This window comes from Macrotis lagotis, chromosome 7 (assembly GCF_037893015.1).
Source record: "Macrotis lagotis isolate mMagLag1 chromosome 7, bilby.v1.9.chrom.fasta, whole genome shotgun sequence".
Lineage (NCBI taxonomy): Eukaryota > Metazoa > Chordata > Mammalia > Peramelemorphia > Peramelidae > Macrotis > Macrotis lagotis.
Genome location: NC_133664.1, coordinates 197,523,127 through 197,543,581, shown reverse-complemented (window position 1 = coordinate 197,543,581; position 20,455 = coordinate 197,523,127). Strand labels below are relative to the sequence as shown.

Genomic DNA, 20,455 nt, shown 5'->3' with positions numbered 1-20,455 from the left:
CTCTTTGACTCTAAACATTTCAGAACAGAGTGCTTTAAGCAATGGAAAGAAAAGAAAATGAGGTTAAAATAGCTTACAAATAATAGTCCAAAACAAAACAACTAAAACTTGTCTTCTTGGCATTTGAAAGGCAAACTAATCCCAGGTCAGCTGCCTCAACATATATAGATCCCCAAAACATGGAAAGGCATGGGTATTAATGAGAGCAAAGGCAATTTTATCAATCTTGTAAGTATTAATAGTAACTTCAAAAATGCAAATCTTTTTTTGTTTCATCCTTTACTCCCATGTTAAATGGAAGGAAGATTATTAGCTAGTTTGACAACCCATGCTTTCAGATATGACTAATATTAATCATGTACATATGTCAACATTTATGAAGATATGAAAGATTCTGGATTTCCATGGCCTGGGTCAATAATAAGAGAAAATTCATATAACATGTTTGTTTTTGCTTTTTTTTTTGTAAGGCAATGGGGTTAATTGGCTTGCCCAAGGTTGCACAGCTAGGTAGTTATTAAGTGTCTGAGGTTAAATTTGAATTCAGGTTCTCCTGACTCCAGGGCCAGTACTCTATCCACTGCGCCACCTAGCTGCCTCCCATATAACATGTTTTACAGACTACACATCATTTCATTTGATTCTCCAGATAACTCTGTGAGTTAGGTATATCCCAATTTACAGAAAAAGCATCAATATAATATGACATAACAAAATCCAAGTTTCTTCTGATTATAAAGATCCCTCTTACATCTCCACCTACACATCTCCAATGTGTAAGATATTCAAGAGCACCTAAAGTCGACAATTCATTATTTTTAAAAATGCTGCATCTGAAAAGTTTTTATTTTTTTAATGGTTCTTTGTCTGATAGACAGTTCAGAAAAGTATGAAAAAATGAAGCCCAAGGATAAAGAAATGCAGATGTCCAAATTCTAAAATCTTTGAATCTCCAACCTACACTGGTTTGCCCACTCTTTATCCAGACAAGAGTAATTGTGTTATTCTGTGCAATTTTTCCTGGGAATTCCACTGCAGACACAGGGCTTATATTTTTTGATTAAGAAAACCAACCTAAAAGTTGGGGTAGGGATGAGGGAAGAAAAGTATTGGACTTTTGCTTCACTTTCCCTCTTTCTGAGAAGCATATCACTATTCTTTCAGTAAACAAGGTTCACAGTCTAGAAGTCATACTCAACTGTTCACCTTTACTTATCCTCCCTCTCCCTCAAATAGCCAATCCGGTACCAAGTCTTATTAATTCTACTTCCATATCTTTCCATTTTGGATTTCCTTGGTCTGGATCAGTAGTGAGAGTAAATATATTTAAATGACCTTGTTTTATGGACTTAGCACATCATTACATTTGATCCTCCAGTTAACTCTCTGAGGTGGGTATCATAATCATCAATTTACAAAGAAATCACTACATGATATCAATCAAAGTTTCTCCTGATTATAAAGTTCTCCATCTCCACATTATGTATTGGTATGTAAGATATTCAGGAGCACCTGAGTTAGGACCTAGCCAAGGTCAACAACCCTTTATTTTATAATAATGCTGCACCTGTGAGATTTTTTTAATTATGTTTGCTTTTTAAAAAACAATTGATGTCTGATGGAGTGTACCTCTTGTTCAGAAAGCAATAAATAAAAGAAGGCATAAGGGTGAAGAAATGCAGATGTCCAAATTCCAAAAACATTAAATCTCCTCCCCAAAAAATTAGTTTGCCTACCTTTCATTTATATAAGGGTAATTGGGTTATTCTGTGGGACTCTTTGCACTGCAACTTCCAGTAAGGACATGGGGCTCTATTTGGCTGATTAGGAAAAGGAGGGTAATAAATTTGGAACTCTACCCAAAGGCTATAAAACTATGCATACCCTTTGACTAAGTAATATGGATATTTCAACTATACTTCCAAAGAGATCAAAGAAAAAGGAAAAGATCCCATAAATATGTAAGTACAAAAATATTTATAGCAGCAATTTTTGTGGTGCCAACTGAAAACTGAGAGGATGTCCATCAATCGGGGACTGAATGAAACTATGAGTGTGATAGAATGATACTCTTATGCTATAAGAAATGACAAAGGGAATGATTTCAGAAAAACTTAAATGAATTGATGCAAAGTGAAATAAGCAGAACCAGAATTATCTGGTAATAACAGGAATATTATAACGATAATCAATTGCAAAAGACATAACTCTGATAAATATAGTGATTCACCAAAACTTCAAAGGATACTCTTAGAATACACATTGAAGCATATTTTTATTTCCTTTCTTTTCAGGGAAGGTGAAACATGTCTAATGAAGAAATATATTTGGCATACCTTCTTATGTATAATGGGTATAATGTTTCTTTCTCAATGGGTAGTAGAAGTAAAGGAAAAGAGAGAACTCAGAATGAAAAAGAAAAAAATAGCAAAAATATGCTAATTTCTTTTAGGGAAAGAATTTTCTTTTGTTGTATTTGTATACCTAGTCCCTAGTGACTAAGTTGTATCTGAGACAGAATTTGAAACTAAATCTTCCTGACAGTCAGTGATCTATCCATCAAGTATAAGTGCTAATAAATACTTGGTGACTGATGTAAGTGTATGTAGCAATTTGTTCTCACAAATCATCTGAAAAAAAAACCCACAAAATTTTAAATTCCTCTGTGTTATGAGCTAAATAATTGAAAATGAAGGAGAGGGACTTGGTGAGAATAAAATATATTCTCAGGATTATAGTTCTCAAGAAAGTCTTGAATCTCCAAACCTATGTCCCAGCAAAGATACTGCTGACAAAAATGTCCTGAAAAAATGGAAATCTCATCATTATGGGAAAGAAGTTTTCATAGTCTATTTCTCTAAAATTTATCAGATCTTCAATCTCTAGACCTTTATTTATACAAAGATATGCAATGGTTTACTTTTTTATTGTACAATTGGGTGACAATTTATGAGAGACAATTTGTGAGAATAAAAAATAAAATGCAATCCAGACACACACACACATACACACACACACACACACACACACACACACACACACACAGACACACATGACCAATACATTCCTTGCCAAACTCACTTCCTACTTTGTCCACAATTAGGTGACCCACTTTACCACTCTGATAAAGAAAATATAGATGAACTAAGTCCCTTCTAAGTACTATCATTCTATATATGACATTATTTTTATTTATAATTATTTATTATTTATTATTTTTTATTTATTATTTCCAAACTTGGAGGCCACCACAATCCAGTTCCCCAGTGTGCATCTTATGTGTCATCTTCAACTCCTCACTCTCTATATCCATGTTGCCAAGACTTGTTTTTAATCTTCTGTTGATACTTCCTTCTACCTCTCATATACCCATTTCTCTCCTCTAATAATGCCATCACTCTAATACAGGTCCATATCACCTCAAAATTGGTCTAAACTCCAGTCAATCCTGCCTCAGTTGTCAAAGCGATTCTCCTAAAGCACAAGCCTTTGCAGCCTTCTTACACATTATACAACCCCACTTTTTAGGCCAGTGATACTGGCCCCCTGGGCTATTCTTCAAACTAGATACTCCATTTTCACTGGACATTTTCACAGGTGGTCCCCCATGCCTAGGAATGTTTTCCTTCCTTATCTCAACCTTCAAGATGAGTCATTATCCTGGCTTCTCTGGCTTTCTTCAAGTCTCAGCTAAAATTCCATTATTTTTGTGGGATGTCTTTCTTGATCCTTCTTCATTCTAGTGCCTTACCAATGTTGATCATTTCCAATTTATCTGTTCCTAGTTTTTTTGTATGTTTGCAATTTTGCAGGTTTCTATCAGATTGTGAGCTCCTCCAGAATAAGAAATGTCTTCTGTTTTTCTTTGTATCCCCCACCATTTAGCGCAAGGCAACTGGTAGTAGGTAGGATACCAACCTGTCAGGGGAAATCCCAATAGTTCTAGGCCATCACCATAACCACTCCATCATGATCATCCCTCACCACTTAGCTGGGCTTGAAACACAGTAGGGCTTCATAAATATGTACCACCTGACTGATTTGCAGGTGTGTGTTGCAAGCAGTTATAGAGCAGTTGTACCTCCAGCAAGGACTGACCCAGGGGACCCAGTCATGTTAGTGTAAGGGTCAGAGTGTTGCTCCTTGGGTGTCTGGCCCTGACCCCAGAGTGGAGTCATGGATTTAGTCCATCAACTGGGGAAAGAGGGCAAGAGGATAGCTAGTTGGTGCAGTGGATAGAGCACCAGCCAAAGCACCAGCCCTGAAGTCAGGAAAACCTGAGTTCAAATCCGGAATTAGATTCTTAATAATTACCTGTGTGACTTTGGGCAAGTCCATTGCCTTGGAAAAAAGTTATTTACTGAGTAAAGAGGTCAAGGAACTCAGATCAAGCAGGAGCATGGGTTCTGTTGCTCTGAACCAGCAGAGCCTTCCAACTGGCTGACAAGGAAGGAAGGAAGCCAAGCAGAAGTCTAATGGAATTCTACCCAGGTTATAGAGACCCAAACCAGGATCAAAGTCATAAACTAAGGTCCAGACATTCCCTCCAGAAGTGACCAGAACCTGACTCTAATATCAAATAGAAAAATAGGACTGGAAAAATGAACAAACACCAACACAATAAAGAACTATAGTGTCAAGAATGCCCAAGACACAAATGTAGAAGAGAATAACTAAATCATCTAAAGGAAAAGTCGCAAAAGAAATAAATCAGCCACAATATCTACTAGCATTCCTAGAAGAAATGAAGAATCTAAAAATTACATTATAATTGAAACAGAGAAAAAAACTGAAAAGAAATAAGACCTTTAGCAAAAAGATTTGGAAGGAGAATTAACAGTTTAGTATATAAGGTCCATGTACTCAATTTTTTTTTTGCAAGGCAAATGGGGTTAAGTGGTTTGCCCAAGGCCACACAGCTAGCTAATTATTAAGTGTCTGAGACCAGATTTGAACCCAGGTACTCCTGCCTCCAGGGCCTGTGCTTTATACACTAAGCCACCTAGCTGCCCCCACATACTCAATTTTACTCACTTAAGAGACTTCTTGAAAATTAGAATTAAACAAGCAGAAATTAACTCCTTTAGACAGGAATTATTCAAATAAAATTAAAAGCCTGAAAATATATATAAGAAAACATGGAGTTCTCATATAAAGAAAACAAATGATCTGGAAAAAAGATCCAAGAGAAACAATTTTAGGGTCATTGAAATATCTAAAAGACATCACCCAAAAGAGTGTCTGAATATCATATTTCAAGAAATCATGAAAGAAAACTGCCTGCATCAACATGGTCTCTGTCTTGCTTCCCTAACATCCTCAGGGAGAGAGAAACCATTCTATCAAGTCTGAGACTCCAACATTCTAGGAAAGAGGGAGAATGTCATTTCATAGTCTCTAGCCTCATCTCCTGCCTTGAAGGAAGAATAATAGTAGCATTCCTCCAACTTCCAGCATTTGTTCCTTCCCTTGAACTGCCTGACCCTAAGTGAACTCTACCTTGAGGTCAAAGCCCTAAGAACAATAAAAACCTACCAGAATTTACTTCTCAATGATTATTAAATTCTTCCACTCCCCTCCCCCATCCTCTCCATTCTAATGATTCTGAAATTCTTCAGCATTCTTTAAGTTCCACTCTTCATCTCCTACTGTTTGATCCCTTGAGTATAATCTAACTCCCTCAATGTCCCACTCCTTCCATTCTATCTCTTCTGGAATGCCTACTCCATAGGCACCAAAAGTGTTTTCACCTTAAAACTCCTCTTAATGACATAACTTTCCCAGCCTGCCTTTCCTGAATTGGCTACAATTTTGCTCATCCTACTCAATTCACTGATTAAGGCCGAGAAGTTGGAATATTTCTTGGTCCCCATTTCCTACGAACAAAGTTTTTCCTCTTATCATCACCACTCAGGAACTTCTCCTCCTTTGAAGTACACTTAATCCATATCTACCACCCAATCAAAATTCTGGTGGTGGTTGTCCACTGATACCCAGAATATTTGCTTTCTTTCTTTAAAGAGTTTACTGCCTAATTCAGTTTTTTTCTCTTACTCAATTCCTGTTTTTCTACTAGAGAACTTCAATTTACATAGTGATAAACATACTAATCTCAAAATTCCTCAGATCATTCACTTCATATGACCTACTTCTCCCCATTTCTGTCACACACAAAAAATTTTCATACCCTTGATTTTGCCACACTCACAAATACATCACTTCTCTATTTATAGAACATGGGATATATTTACATATCCCTAAATAAATCACTATCCCATTCACCAGAGTAGCTCTTCCAAATCTTTTCATCTCTCTTCAAATGTCCTATGGCTCTCCCCATCCCCAGCCCTCATTCTCTCTGCTGAAAACTTTGCTTCACAGTTTAATGAAAAAAAAAATTGAAGTCACATGTCAAGAGCTCTGACTTCTTCCTTCCTTCTTCTCTTACATCACTCAGAACTGTTCTGCCTTCTCCCTTCACCCTATCTTACATAATGTGCCCCTTCACTTTACCAAAACAAGTCCCTCAACATGCACATATCCCATTTCATCCCTTCTTCTCCAGTAAATTGCCCCTTCTATAATACTTGGTTTCTGTCTTATATTCAGGTCTACCCTTTCCACTGAGTGCTTCCTGACTGCCTTCAATCATGCCCATGACCCATACTGAACAATCCCTCACTTGGATGTTGCACTACTTGCTAGCTCCTCCTTTACATCTCTTCCCGTTTGCTCTTTGAGAAGGACATCTTCAATAGTTACTTTTACTTCCTTTGCTTTTACTGCCTTCTTAATTCTCTACCATTTGGCTTCTGACCTCATCATTCCAGTGAAACTCCTTTCTCCAAAGTTACTCATAATCTCCTAATTGCCAAACCTCAAATTGCCCAATTGCCTTTTCTCTGTCCTCCTCCTCCTTGACCTCTGGCTTGCCTTTGAGAATACCCATCCCATCTTCTTCTTGACTTCTCCCATCTAGGCATCTTTGCTGGGGCTTTTGACAGGAAACTTTTTCTCTATCTTCCCTACTTTCAGTGATTTTTGATTATTTGATTATTTCCAATTTATTTTGAATGTATCTTATTTATGAAGATGTTTGCATATTGTATTGTCTTCCCCTTTCAAATATGAGCCACTTGAGAGCAGGAACTCTTGTGTAATCCCAGTGCTTAGCACAAGGTTTGGCAAATAATAAGTACTTGATAAATATTTACTGACTTACAAACATATCTATTGGAACCAGAAGGAAAACTGCAAAGAGGAAAAATTCACGGGTCATATCCTGAAAGAAAAACCCTTAAATAAATATGCTGGGAACGTCAGTCAAAAGCTTCCAAGTCAAAGAAAAAGTACTGCAAGCAATCAGAAAGAGTTCAAATGTGAGCTTGTACAAAACTTAATAACTAAAACTATAAAGGTACAGAGTTGCTAACATTATATTGCAGAAGGCAAGAGATGTATGCTTATAACCAAAAGTAACTTACCTGTCAAAATTGAATATATTCCTACAGGGGGAAAATGGTCATTCTTGATGAAAAAGATCAGAGCCAAGTAGAAACTCTAAAATATCAACATAAGTAAGCAATATAAAGGGGTAAATATGAGCAAGTAATTAGAAGCAACTATACTAGGGCAAAGTACTTACCCTCTTCTGGAGGAGATGATCCCAAGTGTCTCTTCAGAATCCTAATTCACCAAAGGTCAAAAAGAAGTTGAATAAGACAAAAGTCTGGTAGTGGTTTTGTTATGTTTTGATGATCTTAAAAGAAAGGAAGCCGGATGGCATCTAAAAGTGGGCAACCAGGTTGCTGAACAGCCTTGACCTCTTGCCAGAGGAGAATCATTTGAAGAAACTAGGGCTTTAGTTTCTGGAGAAATTCAATTGTTTGTCAATTGTTTTGAAAATCTTTGTTGTAGGAAGATTTTGAACTAGATGCTTGGCCTTAAGAGGACAGAACTAAGAAAAATGGGAGAAAGTTGCCAAAAGGCAAATTTAGGCTTGATAAAAGGGAAAACTTCCTAAAATTAGAATTGTTCCTCTGTAAAATGGGTTATCCCCAGGAGCTGGGTTCCCATCTCTCTTTTTTTTCTTTTTTAGGTTTTTGTAAGGCAAATGGGGTTAAGTGGCTTGTCCAAGGCCACACAGCTAGGTCATTATTAAGTGTCTGAGACTGAATTTGAACCCAGGTACTCCTGACTCCAGGTCCTATGCTTTATCTACTGTGCCACCTAGCCACCTTTCCCATCTCTCTTAAGAGACCTTTAAGGAAAAACAGGATAAATGAATTATTCTTTGAGTATGTTGGAAAGAATATTTTTATTCAGGTAAGGGTTATTAGACAGTACTGGGGCCTTGGAGGCCTTACCAATTCTAGGAATATGATTCTGAGATACAAAAAGGGGGCAGTTAAATGATCTTTTTCATGTACTATTTTTTTTCTGAGGCCTATCTGGGTAAGATACCTTACCATTATAAAAAATAATAACTACTGGGTTGGCTAGGTGGTGCAGTGGATAGAGTCCTGGAGTCAAGAGTACCTGAGTTCAAATTTTACCTCAGATATTTATAATTACCTATCTGTGAGGCCTTGGGCAAGCCTCTGAACTCTCATTGCCTTCCAAAAAAATAAAATATAATAAAGTAATAACTGATAATAACTGTAAGTCATCAAAAGAGTGGTTGAGGATGGGAAACTGAGCACCCTAAGGAGCTGAAAATCTTATTTGAATAAGTGTATCTTCTCATCTAAAGGCAAAAAAGCCTGGATTTCATTTTTTTTAAGGTTTTTGCAAGGCAATGGGGTTAAGTGGCTTGCCCAAGGTCACAAAGCGAGGTCTGAGGCCGCATTTGAACTCAGGTCCTCCTGACTCCAGGGCCCGTGCCGTATACACTCTGCAAACTAGCTGCTGCTGGATTTCAGTTTTGACTCTGCTACTAATTCACTGTGTGGCTCTGGAGACTTAGCTACCTCTCTGGGCCCCAGTTTCCTGTCCTGTAAGAACAGAGGGGAGAGAGCTTGCAGAGGAGGTCTTATTTTCACAAGGGAGTGAACTTTGGCTCTCCTAGAGAGGTTCACTAAGGGAGACCACTTTGACGCCCATCAGACTATGTCTTCCCAACGTGTCCCAGAGCTGCCCCTTTCCTTGTCCCCTTTCCTTGAGGCCTCGCTTCTTGGCTCCATTTATTCACCACAAGCCCCGTCATCTGGTGAGATGGGCTGAGTTCTCTTGGGAGGACACTTTATGGTGGGGGGGGGTGCTGGGGAGCTGGGGTCGGGCTCCCTGAACAGGGTCTACTGGAGCGGGGCCACTTTCAACTTGGTCCCCCCAGGCAGGGAAGGTGGGATGGCCTGGCCTGGCCTGGCCCGAGCTGGGCTGGGGTGGGGGAGGCAGGTGGGGATGGGGTCCTTGCAGTCCTTCACGGAGCCCGAGCCGGAGCCGGGCACCAGGCAGTGGCCCAACCTGCGGAAATCAGACCGCGTTCAGGGCGGGGGCCTCCTGGGTCTTCCAGCCCGAGGCTCTGTGCCTCCAACTGCTGGACCGAGTTCCAATTATCCGTTATTTGGGCTCCGTTTGAATCTGCCCCGGGGGCAGAACCGCCTGGGACACAACCGCCTCAGGCCGGAGGCCTCGGCTCCATCCCCATCCCCATCCCCATCCCCACAGGCAGCTTCGCCGCGGCAGCGCGGCGCTCCCGCAGCATCCCTCCCCGCTGTCTTCCTCCCCGCAGCATCCTTCAGTGCAGCATCCCTCTCCACAGCATCCCCCCCCCGCAGCATCCCCCCGCTCAGCACCCCTCCCCGCAGCCTCCCCCCCCCCCACAGCATCCCCTCCCCGCAGCATCCCCTCCCCGCAGCCTCCCCCCCGCACAGCATCCCCTCCCCGCAGCCTCCCCCCCCCGCAGCATCCCTCTCCACAGCATCCCTGCCCGCAGCCTCCCCCCGCAGCATCCCTCCCCTCAGCATCCCCCCCCAAGCATCTCCCCCCGCAGCATCCCTCCCCGCAGCATCCCTCCCCACATCATCCCTCCCCAGCAGCATCCCCTCCCCGCAGCATCCCCTCCCCGCAGCCTCCCTCCCCACAGCATCCCTCCCCGCAGCATCCCTCCCCGCAGCATCCCCTCCCGGCCCCGCCCCCGCCGCCCGGTCACCTCGGCCAGGGCCTCCGCTCTCGGCCTCCGCTCCGCCCTCCGCTGCCGCCTCAGCCCCGGCCGACCCCGGGCGGGTCAGCCTTCCTGGGGCCCGCCACTCTGGCCGGCCGCGTGCGGCACTGCTGCCATGCCCCCTCCGGGCCGCCTCTCCGGGCCCGGCTCTCTCCGCGCTGCTGCTCCCTGGCCCCGGGGGCGCCGGGACCAGCTCTGGGGAGGGATCGGAGCCGAGCCGCAGCGCCCGCCGCCGGGAGGCCAACGGCTGTTCCCCTCGAGCCTTCGAGCGCCCACGCCTGCTCCCCTTCCCAGCGCTCCCCTCCCCGGCTTCTGTCCGTGAGCCGGGCTCACCCAGGCGGCTGCCACCCCGCCGCTGACTTGGGGCTTGGGGCCTCGGTTTTACTGCTCAGACACAGCCTGGGATCATCTAGCCACAGCACTCAGCGGAGCACACTGAACAGCCGGCCTTGGATGTGGGGCTGGAACTGGGGGCTTAGTTACGAGTCTCGGGCTGGGCTCCTAGACCCGAGATGAAGAAACGTCTGGGTGGAGGTTGGGAGACAGACACACGCAGACAGCTCAAGGGTCTTCCCAAGCTTCCATTTGAGATGCTACTCATCCGAGGAGGGTTTTGAACCTGGGTACGATAGGCTTTTTTCACTGTACTGGAGACCTGAGAAGAACCTTATTGTCTAATAGAAACAATTTGCATTTACATAGAATTTAAAAGTAATTTAAAAAGAACAAAACCTTGTAAGAATCAAGCAAAAAATTCCTACATTGGCCATGTCCAACAAAAAAGTATTGTAACCTGTAGCACAGACATCTCTCTTACGAGGTGAGGAGTATACTTAACCTGTGGGCATCAGGAATTATGCTTGAGCCAATAAAAAAACATGTCTTCCAAAATACTTTGTTTTTAAACGTTGTTATACCATAATTTCATTCACTTCATACTACATCAACTAAATGCAGTCTTCCTAGGTTTTTCTGAAACTCCCTTTCAGTTTATTTCCCACAGCTAAATTATATTCACATTCTGCAACTGTTTAGCATTCTCCAACTGACAAGCACCCCCTTAGTTTCCAATTGTTTGTCAATACAGAAAACTTCTATAAAGATTTTTATTTTCCCTTCTCTTTTTTGATCTCTTTGGGGTATAGACTTAGTAATGGTATCTCTGAGTCCAGAAAGGAGAGGGATATTAGGATCAAGGAATCAGGAAAGGATTCATGTTGTAGAAGGTAATGCCTGAGGTGTGTTTTGAAGGGAACCAATCACTCTAAGAAGTCTAGGTGAGTGGGGGCGGCTAGATGGCAGTAGTGAATAAAGCACCTGCCCTGGAGTCAGGAGTATCTGGGTTCAAATCCGGTTTCAGACACTTAACAATTACCTAGCTGTGTGGCCTTGGGCAGGCCACTTAACCCGTTTGCCTTGCAAAACCCTAAAAAATTAAAAAAAGAACTCTAGGTGAAGAGGGAGCCTGTTCAAAGGCACAGAGAAAATTATTGCTGTAGTCCAGGGAAGATGATTTTAGTTAGGGGCCCCTGAATTAAGGCAGTTATGTGAATGAAGAGAAAATAGATGGACAAAAAAAAAATGCAAAAAAGCAAACCAAACCAAAAAAACTTGACAGTTGATATGCAGGGTGAGTGCAACTTGGGAGTTGAAAATGGAGGTTGTAAACCTGGGAGATTAGAGAGATTGGGTGGCGCAGTGGATAGAGCACCGGCCCTGGAGTCAGGAGTACCTGAGTTCAAATCTGGACTCAGACACTTAATAATTACCTAGGTGTGTGGCCTTGGGCAAGCCACTTAACCCCATTGCCTTGCCAAAAATAAATAAATAAATAAAAAGATTGGTGGTACTATCAACAGAAAGAGGGGAATTCAGTAGAATGATGAATCTGGGAAATGATAACGACTTACATTTTGGATATGTTGAATAAGTCATCAAACTTTTTATTAAGCTCTGATTATTTTATGCAAGGTATTGAGCTAAGCTTTGAGGATATAAAGCAAAAAATAGTCCTTGATCTCAAGGAGTTCAGAAGCAAATGAGGGATACCACATGTAAACAGCAATTCACAAAATACAGGATAAATACACGCAAAAAAAATTTTAAATAAAATACAAGCAAGCATTTTACAGCAACATATCATACACTATGTTCAGGTGGGATTTATACTAGAAATGTGGGGTTGGTTCAAAATTCAGAAGTAGCATAATTTACCATAAGTAAATGCTAAATGATGGTTCAAGATCATAATATTTTTTCTAAAATCATTAGCAAGCATTAATTGTCATGGGGATAAGTTAGAAACCTTCCCAGTAAGATCAGGAGCGAAACAAAGATGACTGTTAACACCACTATAACTAAACAGTCTACTGGAATTGATATAGCTCAATTAAGATGGACTTAACAATACAGGAATTAAAGATGATTCTAAAAGTCCTTCAATGGAAAATAGCATCCACTTTCAGAGAAAGAATTATGGAATCTGAATGCTGATCAAAATATACTATCTTCACCTTTATAAGTTTGTTTTTTGCTTTTCTCTTCTCATGGTTTTTCCCTTTTTGTTCTGATTCTTCTTTCACAATGTGACCAATATGTAAATTGTGTAACACGATTGTACTGGCTGATAATATTTGAGTAGGTGAATCTCAAAGGAGAAGTTGAAAAATAGTGGCAAAGGAAGAAATTGCAATAAGGAGCATAGAATGTGCCAATTCCCATCTAGGACCAGTGAGTGTTGGAAAAGATGTTGGAAAATGTGGGAACAATATTGGTAAGGGAATGTCTTCTGGATGCAGCCAGAGCTCCATATGTACCAGAAGATGGAAACAGTATCAGTTAAGTTCTAAAATGAAAGGAAATTCCTAGAAGATAAAATTAGAGTTCCAGAGGTTCTCTGGAAGGGGTGGAATGTAGGAGAGGCTGGGTTAAGGTGCCTAGGGATGAGGGAATGCATCCTATCCTAGGGATAGGAGGATGATAACAGGAGCATACCCATTTTACAGATTAGTAATTGCGAAGAAAAATGCTAAGTCAAAGGACTCAAGTTCAAACACAGGTCTTTTGATTTCAAGTTCAGAGATCTATCTTACATTGCATCATAAAGGGATAATATATACAAAACAAAGCATGCATTGATATTTATTGAATTTTCTCAACAGTTTTCATACTTATCAATATATCCATTACAACAATTTCTTCCTCTCTAGCCATCACCATAATGCTGTTTTTCCACTCAGAAACCATTGGAAGGGTATAGGTGAGGGGGGAATTCCTGGAAATATATGGATACACTGATTATGCAAAAATAAGGTGCTCCAGGACTCCAGCCCAAATTTTTGCTCCAAGGTCTTACATTTTATCATAACTCTTCCCCTGCTATTATTGTCTCTTTCCATAAATGCCACATGCAACCTGGTGTTTTCCAGGGTATTGTAGGTATCTGTTGAGGCTTCTAGAGAGAACAACCTATAGTTGTTCTTGTTTTACTAAGAGAAAGTTAGCTTAACTCTAGAACATGAGGTTCCCATAATCTAGATTGTCGAGTTTGGAGGAGGGAACTCAGGCCGACATCAATATGATGCATAAGCTGGTTCGTTTATTGATCACAGGATACCTACTTTTATACTCTACATTTATGTAACCAATTACATAAGCGTTTTAGCAAGCATTTTTTCACATGCATACCTTGTGTATGTCTTAGGTGATTGTTTTGAGAACGAAACAGTGTTTTGATAAACAGAGTGAATATTGTTTTGAGAACCAAACAGTGATTTGATAAACAAAGTGCAGAAGGTAATTATCTCAGAATGCGCTATCTATCTGAGCCTGGGAATGTACCTCCTTAGCTCAGACATGAAGCTACTCCCTTGTCTAAGCTCTGAAGCACATCTTGCTTGTTAAAGCACATAACTATTTCTGTATTAACCCTTCATAGCTCTTAGCCTGGAATACATATGACACAACATCTCCCCCTTTTTGTTTAAAGGCCTGGGAGAGCATGTTTTCTAGAGATCTCTGACAACACAAAAGGATGCATGGTCCAAACAACAAGAATATAACAAGTATAAAGCAAATTACAATTATAGGTTTTACAATTGCCAAAAGCCAAGCAGGTAATCCTAAAGATTTTAACCAATCCTTAAAGAAATCTTCATGTACAGTTATTTTATCAAGATTTTCTTGTAACTTTTTGATTTTAGCATAGACTGAATCACTATTATCTGAAATATTAAAGCAACACATGCCTTCAAATTCCTCACAACCATGATTATGTAATAAAAGCAAGAAATCTATTGCAGCTCTATTTTGTAGTGTAGCCTTGCGAATGCTCTGTACTTCTGTAATTATATCCATTAAAGTCATGGACATAATGTCAGTCTGAGCTTTTGCCCAACATGCAAGTTTTTTCAGGGTATTATAATTAATAGATGCCATTACCCCTGGTGTGAAAAAGGATGCAGCTACTGTTTCTGATACTGATAGAAATTTAACATTTTTATTACAGTTGGAAGCCAGGGGAATGCTCCTTGTTTTCTTAGGGCTTCTGGAGAAATTAAGGTATGGTGTGGACACTAGTGCTAATTGGCCTAGGTAACAAGGTCCTCCTATAGGACGCCATGGGATAGAACTGTATGCCTTGTCTTCACATATCAAGAATACTCCAGGGGGTAATGACTTCGCTCCCTCAATTTGTGCTTCAAGGAGCCCCCATTCTGTTTTTGATAAATTACAATAATGAAAATGCCCTGATACATTAGTGAATTGTTCCCACTTAGGGGAATCCCAAGGCGCGTTTTCTTTAAAATATTCTAAACCTTCAAATATAAAAACTCCTGTAGCATTATAAAGTTGTGGGGAGTTCACAAGACTACAATGTGGGAGATGAGTGATATTCTCTTTTATTCCAGGGGTAACACTCCACAAGAGATTTATTTCCTGTGGTTCCTGTGTAGTTGGTTTATTTAAAGCCTTCAATATAGCTCTTAATCTACAACTATTTTTCAGGGATGGCCAGGTATAATTTTGCTGCTTATCACACATACATGCACAAGAACTATACTGCTGAAAACTCCTACATATTTCCTTTAACTGTCCATAGTACCCTTTCAGTCTCTGTTTGATGTCCTCTGGGTTCAGGGGATCCCTATGAAGCATGTCTTGAAGGGATCACCAGCTGATTTCAGGGAGATACACATTTGATGCTGTTGATACTTAGGAATCAGATGAGTCACAAGAGCCGTAGCGAGGCAGGATGCAAGCGCCAGCAGAAGAAGTATCATCTTTCAGGTGAGGTTTCACCCACTTTGCAGGAACCCACTGTGGTTTTGATGAACCTGAAACAACACATGCATACCCTTGTCCCCAGGTTAGTAACCGATAGGAATTGTCCCATTGGGCAGTCTTAGGATCAAAAACAGAGACAGAAATGTCAACATCGGCAAAGTGTGCCAGGTTCTTTGAAAAGTGAAAGTAAAAGAGGCTTGTTATCTGAGATAGAGTGCTAAGGGTTAAGCCAGTTCAAAACATAAATCACTTTGCTAACTATGTTATTGCGGTGATCCCCCAACCTCCCCCTTTTCTTTTAAAAACAAGGCTAAATATTTCTTAGCATCCTGACGAGCCCTGTCAGCGGCAGTCCTGCCAGGCAGACAGAGGCGAATGAGACGCGGACAGGAAGCGGGGTGGGAGGGGGTTAAATCCTCCTCCCTCCTATGCCAGCCCAGGGATGATTCACGGCGGCTGCCGAGTCAAGTCCTCATTAAGCAGGAGAGTCGTTGTACTGCAGTCAGGGCAGGAGGCAACAATCATTCTCATCTGTGTCAGGGGCAGGTTGAAGGTTTTCGCCAAAGCCTTGGCTGAGATGAGCAGGATGCAGCACGAGGAGAGAGCAGAAGCCCGGCAGTGGCCGGACTAACGGAGCGGAGGGGGGAACAGGATCGGCTTTCCTCCCCTCAGTCAGCCCCCACCCAAGCCACAGAGTGCAGGAGGCCCGGGGCCCCTGATCTGAAAAGCCTGCGAGAGACAAAGGCGGCAGCGGGAAGGCTCTGGGGCGGCCCACCCGCCTGCCCTCTTCCCAGCCAGGTGGCAGAGGGAATTAATTACCACTTTTTCTGCTAGAGGAGGCACATCCGAACTTCCTCCAATAGTGGTTCTTTCAACATCAGTCACAGCGAGGCAAGCCCACAAACTTTCAAAGTCATCATAGACAATTTTGCACAGTGTGCCATACGGTTCTGCCAATCTCTGGGCTTCCTTGTTCTTAGTTTGGACTGCTTCCCATAAGCTTTTTCCCAGCTTATCCCATTTTTCCAAGGAGAAGAGTTGTTCAGTCTTAGTAATTATGCCCTTATCTCTTCCCCAGTGTAGCACCCAGGAAATTTCTGATCTCTTAACAGGCAGGTCATATTTTTTCGATAAGTCTTCTAAGGTATTGAGAGCAGTGAGCTCTGTGGCTGATACAGCCATTCCCATCCCAAATTCCCTGACTCACAGGTCAGTCGTGGCCACTTAAATCTGCTTTTCTTCTAGCGCTGAACAAGGGGGTGTCTAGCACTTCCCTACCAACTCAAACTGGGATGTCTTCTCCCCATTCGGCTCACTTCCCTCACGTCGGGGTCACCATATGTCGAGTCCGGAGGAGGGAACTCAGGCCGACATCAATATGATGCATAAGCTGGTTCATTTATTGATCACAGGATACATACTTTTATACTCTACATTTACGTAACCAATTACATAAGCGTTTTAGCAAGCATTTTTTTCACATGCATACCTTGTGCATGTCTTAGGTGATTGTTTTGAGAACCAATGTTTTGATAAACAGAGTGAATATTGTTTTGAGAACCAAACAGTGATTTGATAAATAAAGTGCAGAAGGTAATTATCTCAGAATGCCCTATCTATCTGAGCCTGGGAATGTACCTCCTTAGCTCAGACATGAAGCTACTCCCTTGTCTAAGCTCTGAAGCACATCATGCTTGTTAAAGCACATAACTATTTCTGTATTAACCCTTCATAGCTCTTAGCCTGGAATACATATGACACAACACTAGATTATATTTCTAACTAACCAGAACTATCATTAACAAACATTAAACTTCTACTATGTCAGTCATAGTGTTAGACAAAGAGGATATAAATCATACAAAGAGAAAATTGAGAGCCCTTGCTTTGAGGAGGATACTACTAGAGAATTCATGATTAAAATATCTGCAAATTAAATTCACAGCAATTTTATTGGTAGAACTAACAAGTGCAGGGTGGCTAGGTTGCATAGTGGATAAAGCACCGGCCCTGGAGCCAGGAGTACCTCGGTTCAAATCCGGTCTCAGACACTTAATAATTACCTAGCTGTGTGGCCTTGGGCAAGCCACTTAACCCCTTTTGCCTTGCAAAAACCTAAAAAAAAAAACCAGAAAACAAACAAAACCCCCAAAAACAGTTTAGGAGGAAAGATGAGTTTGTTTGGAGTGGCTAGGTGGCATAGTGGATAAAGCACTGGCCCTGGAGTCAAGAGTACCTGGGTTAAAATCTGGTCTCAGACACTTAACAATTGCCTGTGTGTGGCCTTGGGCAAGCCACTTAACCCCTTTTGCCTTGCAAAAACCTAAAAGAAAAAAAAAAGAACTAACAAGTGGGAGAATCAGGAAAATTCTCAAACAGGACCCAGTGGCACTTAAGTCTTGAAAACAGAGAAAGGGATTCCACTAGACAGAAGGTAGATCTTTCCAGGAGTTTAGGTATAACTTGTACAAAGACTCCAAAGAGGAGATAGAATGTAGACCAATTCAACTGGGGTGTAGTCCCTAAGGGGAATAGTATGTAATCAACCCAGAAAAATAGGCTTGTGTCACATTGTAAAGGGTTTTAAAACAATTAATGTGAATATTTTATTGTGTTTCCTTTACCTCCTCTAAAATAAGGGAATCCTAGAATCAGTGATTGAAAAAAAATTTTTATACTTTATGGCCTGGCTTCTTTCTAAGTGCAATCTAACTACTTCCACTGAGCTGTCAGACTATTTAGTTTTGTTAAGGATAAGGGAGAAAAGGGGCACCTTGTTAGCAAATGCAAAGGAATAAATGACTCAAATATAGTCCATGTTCAATCCCAAAGGACTAATCATGAAGCATACTGTCCGCCTCCAGAGAAAGAATTGATATTGACTGAATACTGATTGAAGCATGCTATTTTCACTTTAATTTTTTTCTTCTTTTCAAGTCTTCTGGTACAAAATGACTAATATGGAAAAGTTTTACAGAATTATACATGTATAACCTATATCTAATTTTTTACTTTCTCAGGGAGGGGAAGGAGAGGGAAGGAAGAAGAGATAGAATTTGGAACTCAAACCTTTAAATAAAAATATTTTAAAATTGGCAAAAATTCATGTTAATGTAATTTCCTTATTTGTTTGCATGTTCTAATATTAGCATTAGCAAAAATCTATTCTTGTTTCATTAATTAAATATGGTACCCTCAAAATACCCAATTATTTTCTCCTTCTCCTTATGCCTTATGATCCAATGAGGCAGAATAGTATAATGGAAATAGTGCTAGATTTATTGTCAGAAAATTTAGATTCAAATCCTGATTCAGATACCTCAGTTTTCTTATCTTAAAAAAGGGATTAGAACCTAACTGAGGATTAATGTGAAGAGCAATTGAAACACTAGCTAAAAAGTTATTTAAGTATGAGCTACAGTCCAACAGTTTTAGCCTATATGTGGCAATATGTAAATTACCTTGCTTTCTTCTGTACTCTACTGGCTATAGCCATAATGATGACTGAAAGGTCAAAACAGGAGTTTCCGTGTCATCAGTCATTAATGGCTTCTTTTGATCCATAGACCAATCTTCTTGGTCATCCATCTCAGAACATCATAATAAAAGATCCTTTTGACTAAGCAAAAGGTATCTGTAGACGAATTTAATCTTGGGCCAGACAGAAGTGGAATGCTACCAATACTAATTATTTTCAAATTTTCTGAGATCTCACATTAACTAGAATTAGAAAAAATATGAAAGAATTAATCATATCTGGTCATATGTGACTTAATCCAAAAGGTGTATTTATAGTCTTCATAAACTTTTAAGAAGGAACATATTCTATAATTGATGACATATATCAGGGGAAAGTCCAGCCCATCTGGTCAGGAGCTGCCATGGCATCCATGTAGAACTTGAAATTCAATAAATGTAGGAACTTTTTAAGGGTGAATTAATTGAATATTTAATCAAATATTGCAGGCTAATTTTTAAGTTAATAATTTTGTATGGCCCTCAAATTATGTTTTAAATATTCAAATGGTCCTTGGCAGAAAAAAAAGGTTTCCTACCCCTGGATATGATCTAACAGTCACATGAAAGTTTATGTTTCATCCCAATTCCTGCAAATTACTTGTCATTTTTCTTATTCAGTGTACAAAATGCTCAGCATTTCTATTCATGCTGCCTACCTTCTTCTAGAGATAGATGAAAGAAAATCCCTCCCAACATTTGTAGAAGGGTGATAGGCCTAGACTGTAATATAAGTACTGTATTGGGGATCACTTTAATTAGATTCTAAGAATTCAGGTTAACTGCAGGCTGATGCATTTATTTTGGCCTTAGTGTGACCTGAAAATCATTTACTAAATCATAGAGAAGTTGAAATGCTTTTTAAATTTGTTTATTAAACTAAGTTTGTAAAATATATTATTCAAATGTATCTCTCCCACTCCCTTACCCACAGATCTAGTTGGTTGTGTAAGAAACAGGTACTTAATAAATGCTTGGTTTTTAAAAAATATTTTATTTTCTCCAATAAAAAAAATTTTGAATTTCAAATTATCTCCCTTACTCTTTCTCCTCCCTACCTTCTCATTGAGAAGGCAGGCAATTTGAAATGGGTTATACATTTGTACTTATGCAAAACATTTCTGTATTAGTCATATTGTGAGAGAAGTCACCCAAAAAATCATATAAAAAAATAAAGTAAAAATAGTATGGGGCAGCTTGGTGATGCAGTGATTAGAGCACAGACCCTGGAGTCAGGAGGACCTGAGTTCAAATGTGACCCCAGAAACTTAATCATTGCCTAGCTGTGTGAACTTGGGCAAGTCACTTCATTCAATTGCCTTGCAAATACCCAAAACAAAAAATAGTACGCTAATAATATACTAATATTCACACACCATCCTTTCTTTCTTTGGAGGTGGATATCATTTTTCATCATAAGTCTTTCAGAATCATCTTAGATCTTTGTATTTCTGAGAAAAGCTGTTATTCACAGTTGTTCATACCATACTG

General features: G+C 40.4%; 2 protein-coding genes across 10 annotated transcripts in view; one reads left to right on the top strand and one right to left on the bottom strand.

Moving 5' to 3' along the window:
* Window positions 1–10,899, bottom strand: part of LOC141493272 (solute carrier family 2, facilitated glucose transporter member 3-like) — a 59,092-nt gene extending 48,193 nt beyond the window's left edge. For 3 of the 7 annotated variants that reach the window (XM_074194398.1, XM_074194399.1, XM_074194397.1), the window contains exon 1: window positions 10,151–10,898. The gene's annotated coding sequence lies outside the window, so the exon portion shown is untranslated. Of the gene's footprint in view, window positions 1–7,645; window positions 7,687–10,150 lie in introns of all 7 variants that reach the window. The other 4 variants (XM_074194395.1, XM_074194394.1, XM_074194400.1 and 1 more) reach the window with 4 other exon arrangements.
* FOXJ2 (forkhead box J2) overlaps window positions 1–20,455 on the top strand; it is a 287,675-nt gene that overhangs the window by 215,011 nt on the left and 52,209 nt on the right. The window lies entirely within an intron of this gene.